Consider the following 15,685-nt stretch of genomic DNA (forward strand, 5'->3'; position numbering starts at 1 on the left):
CATAGTCGTTAAAGGTGATCTGTTGTAGAGGCTATTGGCGTAATCAAGTTTGGAAAGAACAAGTGAGATGGTAGCTTGGACCTTGTGTAGAAATCTCAAATGGGGTAAGATTCATCCCAGAGGTTTTATAGTAACAAAGCTTGATCTAGCTAGTTTGTCCACTTGGGCATTCATCAATAGCTTGGAGACCATGGTTATTCCAAGGTTTCAAGTTTTTAAAAATGCATTTCTTTAACATGCAACATCTTTGCTATTAAGTCACATTATAAATAAATTGCGAGGTAAAAAAGAAAAAGGGAGATCGTGAAACAAAATATTGTTGTCTAAAATCACAACGTTTGGTTCAGCTGGGAAGCTGGGGTTATTCCCAGGTTTTCTGGTTTCGCTTTGTACAAATCAGCCACTAAATGGGTATTTATTTGTCTCTTCTTTTTACCACAAATATCAGGGGTGGGGAATTTGTATCGCCCGACGCCCTGGACATGAGGATTCTTGTTGCGGACAAGAAGTTTTATTGTCTGCTTAGTCCTCCGGACAAGTAGACATTCTCTTTAACCCTTGTGCCTGTAATATAATCGCAAAGCAGTTATCCGATTGGAATATGCAATCTTCTCGAATGCGCCTTTTTTTAAGGTAATTATGGTAACTAAAAGCCTGACTGCGAGAAAGTTTGTGCTGTTGTTTTAATCTCCCCTCTGTTGTTTTAATCTCCCCATCGGGATGATCTCCCCTTCGCATCTGCACGCGTATTTAACCCTGCAAGTGCATTTGCAAAAATAAACTTTTGGCATGTCTTTCTGAGCTCCCCAGCTGGCCCTGCCAAAAAGCCAAAAAATACCGTTATTGCTCGCTGTATCTGTAAGGTCCGTCAGGGCTGGCTCTAGGGCGGTGCGATCAGTGCCACCGCACCGCACCGGGCGTTGACTTGGAAAGGGCGCCCTGTTTGCAAATATATTATGGCTTAAAAACCACCTGCTGCCCCGTTCCTTCCCTCCAGCAATTTTCAGATATCAATAAAAATGTCAAGATTACTCCGGTGAATAATGTTCTTCCTGGAGAGAGAAGGAGTTTTGTCTAGTGGAAGTTTGACTACTCGTAAGTTAGCTCAGAGGGTTACTATGCCTAGCTGCTAAAAACGTGTGCCATGCAGATTGCAAAGTGCATGTAATATTAATAGGTAAATAGGTTACTGCTATTGTCAGAGAGATATTTGTTATTTTGCATTTTATAAGTTAGAATCCTAATAGAGAACAATGAGGTATTAACTGTCAAAGGTCTGCATGCAAACTGCAGGGTTTATATTAGACCTACATGTCTTTTTTTGCACAGCTTTTCCTTAACCTTATCTAGCTAAAAAGGTTCATTTGGGTAGAAATGAATTATTACTATTGAAGAAAACCCCTAACAATTAGTGTTATGTTTTAAATTCTGAATTTGTGCTTTTCCAGACCAAGGACTATCTCTGCCTATCAGTAAAGTATGGATGACATGTGACTCTTACATCTTGTAATCCTCTGTCTTATGTAACGTGTTTCTTATACACTGATTTACACGTGTGATTGTCTCTGTTAAATGTGTGTATGATGTAAAGTGCTCTGACACCTCACACTGGTATGAGTGGTGCTATAAAACGAAATAAATCTGAGAGACTGGTTATGGAGATTTGAGGGGCACTGTTAACTGGTGGTAGTGAGGGAATAGGAATCTGCGGTGGAGATGGTCACTCGAGGGCGCCAACAAACATTGTCACACAGGGTGCCACCAATGCTAAAGCCGGCCCTGAGGTCTGTGTTAGAACACCGGCTCCCATATTAGTTATGCTTCCGGGTGCTAAAAGTTGCTGCACATGCGCTCTTAGTTAAACAATAAAGTTATGCCAATAGTAGTGCTGGGTGGATTCCCCTGCAGTGGTAGATGCCTACGTGAGCGGGGTCAGGGAAGGTGCATGTCGTACGTTACAATTCCTTGAGAGTGTACAGGAATGCTGTGTATGCAAATTCTCGAAAAGAGTAAGAAGTTAGAGGAGCCCTGCGAGCTGAAGTTGAAGGCAAGGAAGCTGAACAAGGAGGATGTGGTGCCACTGGACGCCCTCAATTACATAAAGGGTTACGGATATAAGATGTACTTGTTTGATAAACATACACAGATTTCTCACTGCTTAAAAGCCCCTGAAGTCAGCTGTGTGTGAACACCAGAGAGCCTTAAAACCAGTAATGCAGGAAATATTTGATGCACTTGTAGAGAGTTCAGAAGTCCCCGATTCAAGGAACTGCTGGGACATTCCTCTATTTACTGTGCAGAAAGATGCATGCTGCCATTTGTGATGCCATTTTCCACAGGAAAGCAGTTTCTGTCCAGAGGAATAGATTGTCTCATTTGCGTAGGCTCAGTGTCAAGGTTGATAAATATGAAATGCAGGAGCTTCCAGGAGGCACTTACCGAAAGCGCAAAAAACTCAACTAGTGGGAACAAAATCCCAACCAAGAGGCAGGCAGCAAGCAACGGAGTGGGACATTGGGCGTGTTTCAAAATGCTCAATTCTTCTATTACTACATTGTCTTAAAGGCATATGTTTCCCAATTGAGGTGGTATTGACCTTTCCTCACTGGGAGCTCGCTGTTGGTGGTGCCCATTCCTCCTTCTCCCTGTCTTCCCCAGTTTTCTAACTTCACTGTTTTCTGTTCCCGTTCAAGTAACCTATCTGATCAGCTGCTACAATTTGTGTTTCACCATACGTGGCTCACTTACCCTGAGCTCGAGCCTAGACTCTCATGGGGATGATCAGGCTCCCCGGGCGAAACGCTAGTAGTCTGACCCGCTTTGCGCGCTCTCCCTCACTTTCCTCAGGTATTTGGATCCTTTTCTTTAAATACCTCCTTTGTTTAATGCCACACCATAATCATAAATGCCCACCTCAAGCTGTTCTCTAGTGCCCACATATCTGCTTTGAATCCTTCAGTTGCTTGTGCCCAGCCTGTCTCTTCCTCCCACCACATTCACTGAACTTTTAGCACCACATTCTAGTGCTATATCTCAGTCGTTAACAAGTTCTCCCCTATTTGCCAGTACTTGTTGTTAATATTATAGTGCTTCACACTTCACTCGTGTTCGTTTCAAGCACTATAAAAACAGACTTTACCACTACTTAATCAGATGATAATCAGTGACCTTAGAAGGCTGAATGACGGAGGCTGCCCTGCCAGGGTTTTAGTAATCTTCTCTTCCAGCTCGAGCCCAAAACTAAGAGAACATTTAAAGTGCCATCATCCCTCCTTCTGTTCGAGTATAATCCTGGGTGGAAGCTATCTAGATCCTAACACCTAAATGCCACAGTAATGGGGGAAACAAAGGCACACAGCTTGTTATTACTTAAGTAAAAAAAGCTAAGATTTGGAGGCTGGTTTTTGATTTTCTATAGCTCCTATATGTAACACATATGCATGCACTGTAAGAATTTCAGCTGTATAAGTACGTATGAGTATTTATAGGAATGACAAAATAAATAGCAATTGCTAACTTTTTAAATTTAATACTTTCATAGCGCTACTTATCCCACTGTAAGGTGCCAGAGCGCTTTACATCTCACACACATTATACACTGACTATTAATCATACAAGTGTGTAGTGTCATAAACAGTCTTTACTGGTAGGGATTATATGCCACGATTGTTTGGCTGGTAGAAATTGAAAGTTGGGGTTTAAAATTTGACACTGCCTGGATGGTCTATTAATAATGCTCCAAAAAACTTTTTAGCAGCCTTATAATAACAGATTGAGAACAAACAAGGTTGTAAACCCATGGCTTGCAGTTTACATGCAGGTGCTTGATGCCAGTTTATAGCTCACTGAATATTGCCTGTTGATTTTTTCAATAATTCACAGCTTGGGTGTCTGTTCTCGCCACCTCAATCCAGCCTGGTCCCCTTGAGGTATACCTCCGTGCCATCTGTGAGTCTCCCCTTCATTGATTCGGGTATTATGCTATTGAAATATCCACTCTCAGAGCTGTATTGTGCAGGCTTCTCAATGTTGACTCTTTCCTCTGTTTCTGTGGAGGCAGTTGGCAGGGCTGATGGAAGGCAGGAAGCAAAGTGAGCTGGTTAAGGTAAAAGGGTTGCTCAGAGCGCTTAGATGAGATCGCAGAGGGGGTAAAGAAGGCTGAGCAGCCTGTGATAAGTGGAGGCAAGGTAGCAACAGTAGAAAAGAGAGGGATTTGGAAGGGATGAAGCCTATGGTGAAACTGGAGATGGAATAAAACCTCTTATGAGAGGGGAGGAGAACTAGTAGTGAAATGTGCTAGGGATGAGGGAGTGGAGAGAAGGTCATGGGATGGGTAGTGAGAGGGATATCCATTCCAATGTATATAGTGTGAAGGTATATTTGTAGTAAGGGAGTGGTGTAATTTAACAGTAAGTGTGTGAAACCCTTGTTGTGAGAAAAGAGAACAGGCGGGTTATGAACCCTATGATGATGTGGAATTGGTATGGGCCCTATGGCAAGTTAGTGGAAAGGCAAATGATTACTGCTGATAGCAAGAAAACAGTGTGGAAGGTAATACTTTATAATAAGAGAGTTTGCAAGGGCAAAGAGGCAGAGATGGTCATGTATACTTTGGGTTTTATAGTTGACTAGTAATAAGTCCTTGCTAGTCTGTATAGCTTTTGGTTTTATAGAGTGCTGGGACTAGTGGATTTCTTTACAGGGCTAGAAGATTATTGTATCCCTTTGTCCCTTGGACAAGTACAGTTTTTCAAAAATTCCACACCCCTGAAATATTAATGTTTTGTTTCAAACATTGTGCCCAAGGGTGGCAGGCAGAAGTCACATGAAAGCTTGGTGCGTTTTGGTTTCGGTGTCCCAAAAGGACCTTGAGTTTAACCAGATCCTTTTTGTTCGAGCCTTAAGTGTCTCACCCACCTCTGGTGGTTACAACTGCCTACCTTGTAACATGGGGAACCAGGTTGGAATCCCTGTCACGGCTCTGCATCCCGTAGCTCACAGAAATCTCGCTGTGTCATAAAATGCATGTGTAAAGTAGTCTGTGTCTGTTATGAAGAATTCTTATGCCCATGGGTAAGGTGAGTTCCTGTTCTGCGAAAGTAGCAAAAATAAAATGTAGATGCTACCTTTTACACATGTCATAATCTCCCTGCCTAAAACATAAGGACAAAGCATGAACCTTTGATGTTGGAAAGAGATACCCAACTAGTGGCTAAATTGCACAGCATGAAACTGTTCCGCAAGCCCCCAGGAGGGGGGGGAGGGAGGCAGCGGGTGTGGCAGAGGTGTTTGTTTGGTCCGGCTTTGGCCAATTTTGTTACAGGGGGCTGATACTGATGGCCCCGTATCGAAACCGAGCCCTCATAAACCCAAAGCCGGCCCCCTAGAGTTCCTGGCAGGCCACTGGGGAACTGCCCAGTGCCCGCCACGGCCAGTCCGGCCCGGGTGCTGCTATCAATGTTATATCCTGATGTCATAGGCTTTGCGAAAAATCCAAGCATCACGCAAATGACGCACGCTCATTCAGCAAATTAGTAATGATGTAGTATGTAGCCGTTGGTGCATTTTGGAACACACTGTCACAAATATATTTCCAAAGCATGGTGGGGTAGTGCACTGCCATTTGCAAACAGCACACTTGCATTAAAATGTCCTCTAAATTTGCACCGATATGCAGTTTTATTGATAAAACAACAATGTGTGGAATATCTGGTTTCAGTGAATAATTTTCATTTGCAAATAATCTACAGCCTGTCCTTTCACACACTCTGTATTGTAGCAGCATTGTTACACACTTCACTTTACAAAACCCTCTTAGGGCGTAGTAAGCGAATGAAAAGTAAAACACCAATTTCCATAGTTAAAGAATAAGCAGCAATTTGTCAGAAGACATAGCGGGATTTTTGACTATGGTCTTTACCAGCACAGAAACATGACAAGATAAAGACAAAATTTAAAGGCATCTTTGTTACTCATTCAGCTTCTGAACTCCAGCACAGTTATTTCAGGGAGTGCTGCAGCACCCCTAGCAGCCCTACTTCCAGCGCCTATGTACCATTGCACCTTCAAATATGTAGGTTCAAGGTATGTGCAGTACAAAAACCTCTTTCGTGTTTGATTTAGTCAACTGTAATATTGATCTGTGTATAATAAGAATCTAGGCCAATTATAGGATACACATAACACTGACTTGCCTCTTAGTTCACCAATAGCATTGTCGTCACAGCGGCAACAGGAATATTTCTCTGTTTCTGTTGAAAACTATAAATTTTAATAAAAACTTCACAATGCAGAGATATAGTCTAATGTAGTAAGGTGAAAGATTTTCATATGTTAAAGAATATCCTTTTTTTAATTTTGAAGGCGTACCATATTCTAACATAATGCTTTCCATGATTTCCATGCAAAATATTTTCAATGCACAGACCCTAAAAGTGGACTCTCCATTTTCATTTTTGGCTTGCCACCCTCCTCTTTAAATTTAGCAGGAACATTCCTCAGCACCCCAATTATAGTACAGGGTAACAGCTTCTTCTATTCAAGCTACGTGACGTTAAAGGGAAAGAAGAGCTCTTTTCTGCCTTATTTTGCAATAATATTGGAAGGATTTTTTAGAGTGACTTCAAGAAATTTGTAGATAGATGCCTTACTTAAAACAGCTCTTTAAATGGGCATGTAGTTTTCGGTACAGAAGCACTAACCTAAAATGACCACTTTTATGACGAGATCTGAGGAAAGGCTCTTCAAAAGTTACATTGTTTGGAATAATTTTATTTTCCATGTGTGCCGCTCTCTTCTACTGCTTGGTTCTGGCCTTTGCATCTGAATACAAAAAGTGCGTTGTTGTTTTGAAAGACTTTTTTGTTAGCAACAATAAGTGAAGGGGCAGATGGTGTCTTAGTCCGAGTGACTTGGTTGAAATCACTTATATACACAAAACAAAATCAGGTGTTTGTGAAATGTAAACACATCTTTACTTATGCATGAGGTACATTTTACTCAATAATTATGGCCTCAAATTTGTTTTAGAAATGATTAAACACAAACATTTTTTAAACTTTCACATTTGGTGTGATAAAAGAAAGCACAATCCACATTCAACTCGATGAAAATACAGTGAAACGTATTTGAAAAACATGTGAAATATGAAATAAATCAAAAATACATTGTGATAATGCAAAATGTATACATGAACTAGGCTAAAAATGCATTTTCACCAATCCAAGAGTTTACCAGACCAAAGCATTGCATTCACAGAAAGTGCTCTTAGTACTGGAACGTATAAAGTGTCCAGATGTATCTAATATGGGCTTCCAATAGTTTCTTTAGACAAATGAATTTATACGTCCAAATTGATACTTGTTGAACTAGGATTCCCTATTGATCCTCGTCTACGCATTTCAACCCAACTCTTTGGGGTTCGCTTCAGGACAAAGGTTTGTGAATTCTTAGGGGGAACGACAAAAGGTTTTGATTCCGACTAATCAGTTGTCGAGGTTATTAGGGATTTGTACTTGTGCACCAAATCAAAGGAGCAGGTCAGGCTTTATCTGGATTGCTTATGCTGATCTGTGAGTCTCTGTCATTTTTATTTGTTTATAAGTGTTTTCTGGATCCCAGTATGATTCCTTTACAAAAGCTTGTTAGGGCTCCCTCTGGATCACATCGTAATCCTGCCACATGGAAATCACGACATGTGTCTAATTAACTATGATGAATTCCAAATTGAGGATGGTTGAAAAAAAGAAAGCATCTGAGAATTGTTCTAAAATTATAATAGTCTTGTAAATTGTAAAAAAACAGTTGAAACATAGAACCAGAAAATAAGTCAACTCAAATCCATAATGATATTAGATGAATACCCAGCCCTTTTTTGCAGTTTATCTAATACAGTGAGATTATTTTGCATTTTACTGTAAGGTGTTGAGTATATGTACAGCTGCATATATGAAAGCAATGAGCTGGCAAGTACGTGCTTGCTGACGGTTACATACTACAGATATAGTTTAAATAGTGTGACTTAAAAATCCACTTATCACAGACGGTTTCCCAATTTTCATTCTACATAGGGGTCGATTCCGATCTGGGTCGGAAATCACTCCGACCGAGCCGGATCCGGGGTGTTTTCCGACCGATCCGGACTCCTGCAGTCCAACTGAGCGAGTACGATGCGGCCGTATGCTGTCGGACTCGTTCCGGTCAGACTCCCATTGAAGTCAATGTAGTCTGAATAGTAGTTAGAAAAGTTGATTGACAACCCGAGGCAGTTACAAGGATATCTGGGGTGGGGGTGGCAAGCAGGGGCATAAGGATAGCAGCTGCCCTTTCTCTATAGCATCTCTTAATTAGAATTATGTATGGGGTGGAGGTATGGACTCCTGGTTCTTTCTGAAATCCCGAAAACCCAACTTTCATTTTATTGCTAGCAGAGGTGGGCAATCCAGGGACTAAAGGGAAATTGTCATGTGAATTCTGAAATGGTTGTTTGCGCATCATAGAAAATACCTAAGTTGTGCTAAATAGATACATAAATAAGCCAAACATGCAGTTACATCACATAGCAGCAAAATAACATAACCAGCGGCAACATAACAGCCAATTTAAGACAGCATCTACACCACAGACTATATCAACAACATAGCATAACACACACAGCACATGAATAACATAATATAGATAGCAGCTAGGGGGAACCTGGGGTCCATCCACATTGCTTGCTGATGTCAGATGGGTGATGCTGCAGTGCTCTCCAGGGCGTCACTGGTGCCGCAGGCTTTATTTTTAAGGGGTTGTACCCCAGTTGTGCATGCTTTTACTGCTTTGCGTGGTAATAGATGTCCCTTTCCATGCCTGCAGGAGTGCCTTTGGCTCTGGTTCTACATCACTGGTGCTCTCCAAACCCTGGGTAAAAACTAGCGTAGGGTTGCAGCATTCAACTCAACTTGAACCCAGTCTTCCTCCTCAACCTAGTAACATTTTAACTATTTCATGTAAATGCGCTAGAAAACAAAATAAATGGATAGCTAGATAATCCATGTAAACTGGTAAATTTACAAAGTGGAAAAATAGGGTGTGGTTGGGAATGTTTAGAAAGCGTATTTGCATGTTAATTTGAAATGCTGCAAAAATGTTTGGTAAAGGGATACTGCACGTTTTGCCTACCACCACACATTTGGAGGAATGCTTTAGAACTACATTACCCGTCAACAATAGAGTGAATGAATATTACTAGCAAGTGGCCTGTGGTTACTAAGGGCAGACCTTTAGGGTATATTGTCTGCTGTAGCAGGTTTGGTACTTTCCTTTCTCTATGCCTGCATTCTAAAGCTTGGGGCAGTGGGGTTGTACCCCTTTCCAGAGTGCGGTAATGTCATCATCGCATCACAGTAGTACCCCCGGATTTATAGTACCCTACAGAAAATGTGGCCTACTGCAACAAAATATATGTTTTTTTTATTTCAAAGTATTTTATTTTTTATAAGCAAAAACATTAGCATTTCTGTTACAAGGTTAGCCATAGTAGTTTATAACAAGCATTAGAAATGCAATCGGGCTCGGATTTATTTGAGTTTGAGCTAATGGCATTGTAAATGCCAATGTCTTTTTGCCATGTGTTATGGAGTGTGTGCATGTGGTGTCTAGTGGAAGTATGTTGGTTGAATTGTAATTTTACCAATGGTGGCATGCTGTGCTTTATATGAATATGTTTAAAAGTAAAGTGTACCATACTGCAATTGCTTGGTGGAAAAGTGCACTGCCGGCTGGAGGTGTGTGTGCCTGGTGGAAGGGTGCACTGACGGCTGGTGGGTGTGTGCTTGGTAAAAGCGTGCACAGATGGATGATGGTTGTTGGTGTTTGTGCATGGTGAAAGCATTCATTGACGGCTGGGGGTGTGTTGTTGTGTGTGTTGTTTTCTGTGTACTGGTGAGTGTGTGGTGGTGAGTCTGTGGGGGTGAGCCTGGGGAGTGAGTGTGGTGGTGAGTGTGTTGTGTTGAGTGGTGACAAGTGTGTGGTGTTGAGAGACTGAGGTGTGTGGTTTGTGTGTGCGTTATGTGTGTGTGGTGTATGTGTGTGTCTGCACCGCCAATCTGCACCGCCACTCTGCACCGCCAATCTGCACCGCCACTCTGCACCGCCGCACTGCCACTCTGCACCGCCACTCTGCACCGCCGCACTGCCACTCTGCACCGCCACTCTGCGCCGCCGCACTGCCACTCTGCACATCCTCTGGCAAACTAAAAAGGTGAATTGGAGCCTTCGGGTACGGGGGGGGGGGCAAGTAATAGGACCTCGGTGGATTTTTGCAGTCATTCGTGGAGTAAACTGGCATTACCCCTTTTCCGGATATCTTAAATACCATGGAAATTGTAGGGTGGAACTCCCCCCCAAAAACGAAGGAACGATGGTCCACGTAAACAGGGTGGGAAACAAGGAAAAAAAACAGCAAAATGTAGATGATGGTGTGTACTTCAAGTGCTTCTCTGGAAGTAAGGAAAACAAGCTCGCTCTCGCCCCTGCAGACCAAGGCAAAGGCCAGACCCCTTCACCTTAGCAACTGAGCAGCATACACTTGAACTTGTTCATGGGGAGGAGCATAGACACCCCTACGGGGACGTGGGTAAAAAGATGGGTAGCTGTGCTGTCTGGGCCCGTGTCCAATCGCCACAGGCGAAGAGCACAACCCCTCGTGGTTTAGGGGCTTACTGTCAAACCAGCTGGCTCAAATGCAATCCCGAGGTGCCTACCTTGGGCACAAGGCTGTTCAAATCACTAGGCCCATGTGCCGCCATTCCTCGGGCAGACATGTGCAATGCTTTGAAACTGGCAACATGGCAATGCGAGTCACTACAATCAGCAGCAGTATTCTCAGGCTTGGTGCTAGATCGGACACATTCTGCTGGGCTTCCACTCAGCCGAAGAGAAATCACGCTGACGCTTGCAGGGTCGGAGAATCGTCATAATCACGATAAGACTGTTCAAAACACTTCCATCAAATTTGACAGTTTATCATATTCAAAAATAGTGGTGAGGGGCGGGGTGAACGACACTAGTCACACTACCATACATTTGATGAGTTACTTATGCAGCTGTTTTTAGGCCCTCCTTCCCAATACATTGTCTAAGTAATGAACTGCCATATTGTAACCCACGCACCCCCCATCCACCCCAAGAGTCCTTATGGCACGTTGGTGTGTGCATATACCAATAATAAAGGCAAAGGCAAAGACACTTGAGGGAATATTTGAGAGTCCGATACACAAGCCGATCGGGTTGAACGGACATGAACTTCCATTGTATAGCAGCGTGCTCGGGCAGGTTGTACCTCGCTTCACAGTGCTTTGCTAAATAAAAGGCTTACACATTTAGTTGGACAGGCACTTATTACAATATAAGGGGGCATTTCAAAAATGGTTTCTACGGGGAAGCCGCGTGGGCAAATAGCCTAATGTTAATGGGTTGTGCACCCGCTAATCTAACTTTTGAAACAGGACGGATAAAGGAGCTGCATCACATCTCCCGAGCGGCAGGATCCCCTCTGTACCCGGGATGGTTAGCGCTTCCCACGCAGACAATGTTTTAAGAAGCCCTGGAGGAGCCTCGAAGAGGAGGAGGGGGGGGGGCAGACCTCGAGGCTCATATCCCTCTATGGAGAGAGGGTCAGTGAAGTGCAAAGGTTCCTCATGAATACTTGCCGTGCATAAAAATAGACAAATCCATCTGCTAGAGGGTGGAGACCGCAACAGCCAATAAGCATAGGGCGAGGTTGCCAGGTGACCGACATTTTTTTTTTATCTCGCCGATTCAAGGTGATTTTACCAAGGATCCCAATCCCGTGGGCACAGAAGGGGGTTGTACTGGAACAATAGGGACGGGTATATTAATCCCCGAAACTCATTAGGGGGGCCGTGTCGAGAAGCGAAAGGTATCACTGGAGATTATGAAACATCGCCACTCATCATTTTACGAAGGGCAATTCACACCCCCTGCCAAAAATATTGACAAGTAAATATGCAGAGTTCGAATACAAAAATTACACAGGTTTCTCAACACTTGCAATACGGGACCGAGGGTGCAATGCGAACATGGACAAAACGTCGAGAAGCCGAGATTAGAACCCAGAGCAGACACTCGCCGGCGGTCCGACACCCACACAGACTTATTCCGTGAATAGGTGGTACAGCTTAACTGGCAGCACCCATGCGGCGACTGGCCTTTGAAGTCCAACCCGGATACAAGCGGACATTGCAAAATTGACGGAACTGACAAGATCTGTGTATGGCCTGACAAAAATAACGCAAAAAGTAACCTGGATTGTCGGATGTGAAATAAAAAAAAAAAAAAGCATTCGGGCACTTCGATTAAATGAACGCAAGTCTCCAAGCACTCAAATATCACACCTTGGCTGCCGCATCCCTAGCTACCAACTGTGCGAAACCTTCCTTTGCACGTCACGGTGTGTTTACCATATTGTCACCAGGGTCTCCTCGGAAAATAAATAGCGTTCTACTTTGAGACACGTCCTTTCTGTTGCGGTGAGTGTACACGCGTACTTTGAGGATTTCATCGAATACTACATTCAACCGCAAATGCATGCGGGTTTATGCAAGCCGCTCCGAATGAATGGCAACCAAATCTGTAGGCTGGCGTACCTACGAGACACTCTTGTTCTTTAACTAATGAAGCCCTTTCCCGGCCTGGCATGGAGCAGCTGCGCGCTGAGCGCTGCTGAATGGTGAACGCGCCCGGCCATCTGGATTCACTTAAGGAGGCACCCTGACCGCTCCTAATTATAATTAATGTACTTCTTTGCGCGAGCACGAACGAAATATGCCCAAAATGGCGGAACAAAACTACATTTACCCTATCACTTCAAGCCTATTAAAACGAAAACACAAGGAAGACGAATCACTGGCCAGATGACAGAAAACGCTAAGGAATGTGTGGAATTCCTCTCTCCAAGGCCCTAAGGATACTTCTTCTTTTTTTTCTTATAACATTAGGATCTCGAAACTCCTCCCCCACTTACAGTGGGGAGGAGTCCGAGCCCTAAAAACAGTGTTTACAGGCACTTTTGAAATATATGTTTCAGCTTAATACTGTTTTGACTCAGTTGAGAAAAGACACTATAGATGTAAGACTATTTTTTGCTGCTTCCATTTTTGGATTTATGGGTGCTTTCTTTTTTTTATACTGAAAGGCTTGAAACCAAAAGCTTGAATAACATCTAATCGAATGTAATGTACAGATTCATTCAATGTACATTATGCAAGCTTTTGGATCAAAAATCTTACCCTTCATCAGGTAATAATATGCTTTAGAAACAGAGTTTCTGTTATTTTTATGTTATGGGATTTTGAACTTCAGCAGGAAAAATCAAGTGGTCTCTCAAACTGGAAGTGATCCACTTTTTCCTGGATACTTCCATTAAAGCTTTCTGGATGAACTTCAACCTCTCACCACCTTCCAGAACGAGCTGATCCCAAACAGAATGCCCGCTCTGACTGCCAAGTTTTACTCATTGCGAGTGATTCATGGCTTGTTACGCAGTTCTGGGATTCTGTTGTATATATGTCACATCTGGAAGGAAGCACATCTGTCATGTGGCACGTAGCCTATGGCACTCACACTCGCAGCTATGACAGAGTGACAGCTCTTAAGCTGTCCTCACTTCAGAGTCCAAGGTCACACGCCCATCTTTGTTGGATTACACCAGTTTCCCACCCACCGAACTGGATAGCCCTTCAGCATTTCATGTGAACAGAGAATCACCAGCTGTACAGGAAAAGGGGATATCAAGTTGCAAGGGAACTTTGTAACACAAGGCACAGTGTTACAAGACCACTGATTTAAGTGGGCTGGGTCTAGCTTTGAAAGAATTCCCTAGCAAAGCTTACATTCATGTCATTAACTTTACTGACAAAAACGTATTGATTATTTAACAATGTTTGTAAAAAAAACTTGTAAGGTATTCACTGTAAGAGATGCAATCACTGTTTGCGTTTCACATGTTTTAGTTCATCTTGTATTCCCTAAATAATATTTGCTTTTTCCAACCTGTTGTGTAGTTTTGTCATGCAAAACATGACTGTTCTATAGTGCATTCTTTGAACTGAGTTGCCTCCAGGTGTGTAAGTGAGTTCAGGTTGTGCATAAATGTCTATTACGGTGCAAGATTGGAAGCTCTGAAGTGGAGGTAGACGTAAGTGTGGGTCTCACACAGTGCCTGTCAGTGGGTCATAAATGTGTACAGACTACACGCACATCCAAACCTTGGCCTCTTTAAAGACCCTGCAGAGCAGTGGTCACGTATGAGCTAATGGTGGGAAAAGTGGGAAATATTCAGATGGAGGATTTTTGAAAATATATTGAGAAAAAAGTGTCTAACAGACTGAGAGACAGCAGAAGAAAGGGGTGTGGAGCGGAGCACAAAAGTGATTGAGGCACTCCTAAGACCACTACACCTTCCACTGACATTGGTAATGTTTAGTGCAGTCTAATATTTTCAAAAATTGAAACCTTTTTAATTTTAATTATTCATAAAGAGGTATTGTTTTCATTCATTCATATGAAACTTCAAACATGCATTGGCAAAGCCAACAGGCATGGCTTGTTTCAGGTATGTGTGAGTGGTTTTGTGATATGTGCGAACCATAACAGAAAACTCCCAGAGAGGCACCCAAGCGCTGGTAAGGATGCACAGGCTTATAGTTTTGATCGTTTAAGCAACAACTCTAATTATGTAGACCACGCTGCTTGGAGAGGATTCTTCTTTCCATCTCTATGGCCTCACCCCTTTTAGAGCCTTTTCATCTTTTTCATCATGACCTTTGGAGATTTTAAATACTTTTAGCCTGCTGGTTTTGTTCCCTTCATCCTGACCCACGAGGACCTTGGGAAACAGACGGACGCTGCCGGGGCCGGGACTGCGAGACCCAGGGTGCCCAGCGCCTCAAGATCTCAGCGCACCTGGGTCTCTTCCCGCCCCCAACTCTCCTATTTTAACGTAGTGGTGAGCGCGCACGCGGGACGCGCGCGGGACATAGCCCGGGGCTAAGCCCGGGCAAAGGGCGGGCCCTCTGAGGCCCTCCGAGGACCGAAAGGACTGGATGGGCCGCAACCCCTTGCAAGTTTTATTAATTGTCTATTGTTGTTGTCATTGATGTGCTCTATTCTCGTATGGGATGTTATTGTTTAGTCTTTAGCACCACCAAGTGTACCAGTTTTTATTTTGGTAATATTTAACATTCCAGGGCTTGTTAATTTAGCATCTGTCCTTCTACTTTCTGACTAGAGTACCCCTTGATAGTTACTTGCTGGTGTAATACAATGTCATCACGAAAAACCCGTAGTCAGGCGGTGGCGGGGATAAAGAATATAAAAACTAAAAAACTTACAAATACTCTGGATAGCTTTATCCTTCGCACTAACACCCTAATTGATGAGGGTATTATATTGATGGAACGGAGGGTTTCTCAAGATTTGCTCAAGGCCAAAAGATCGTCATTGGGTACTATAGCCTTGGCTTGTACTCCGATTAAACATTTGAGTTTATCAGATACGCCCCAATCGTTAACCACTCATGTGACCCCTATATCAGTTGTGGCCCAGCCTCAATGTATAAATATACCTCCGGTACCCATACTACCAGTACCCTCAATTGAGTCCGCCACTCTCACTACTCCAG

General features: G+C 43.1%; 1 protein-coding gene and 1 pseudogene across 3 annotated transcripts in view; both read left to right on the top strand.

Moving 5' to 3' along the window:
- LOC144755558 (putative oxidoreductase ZK1290.5) overlaps positions 1-15,685 on the top strand; it is an 827,926-nt gene that overhangs the window by 15,927 nt on the left and 796,314 nt on the right. The gene's annotated exons all lie outside the window — the stretch shown is intronic.
- On the top strand, positions 1,874-2,463 carry LOC144818551 (protein KTI12 homolog pseudogene; annotated as a pseudogene).

The sequence above is a fragment of the Lissotriton helveticus genome, chromosome 1_1 (genome assembly GCF_964261635.1).
Source record: "Lissotriton helveticus chromosome 1_1, aLisHel1.1, whole genome shotgun sequence".
Classification (NCBI taxonomy): Eukaryota; Metazoa; Chordata; class Amphibia; order Caudata; family Salamandridae; genus Lissotriton; species Lissotriton helveticus.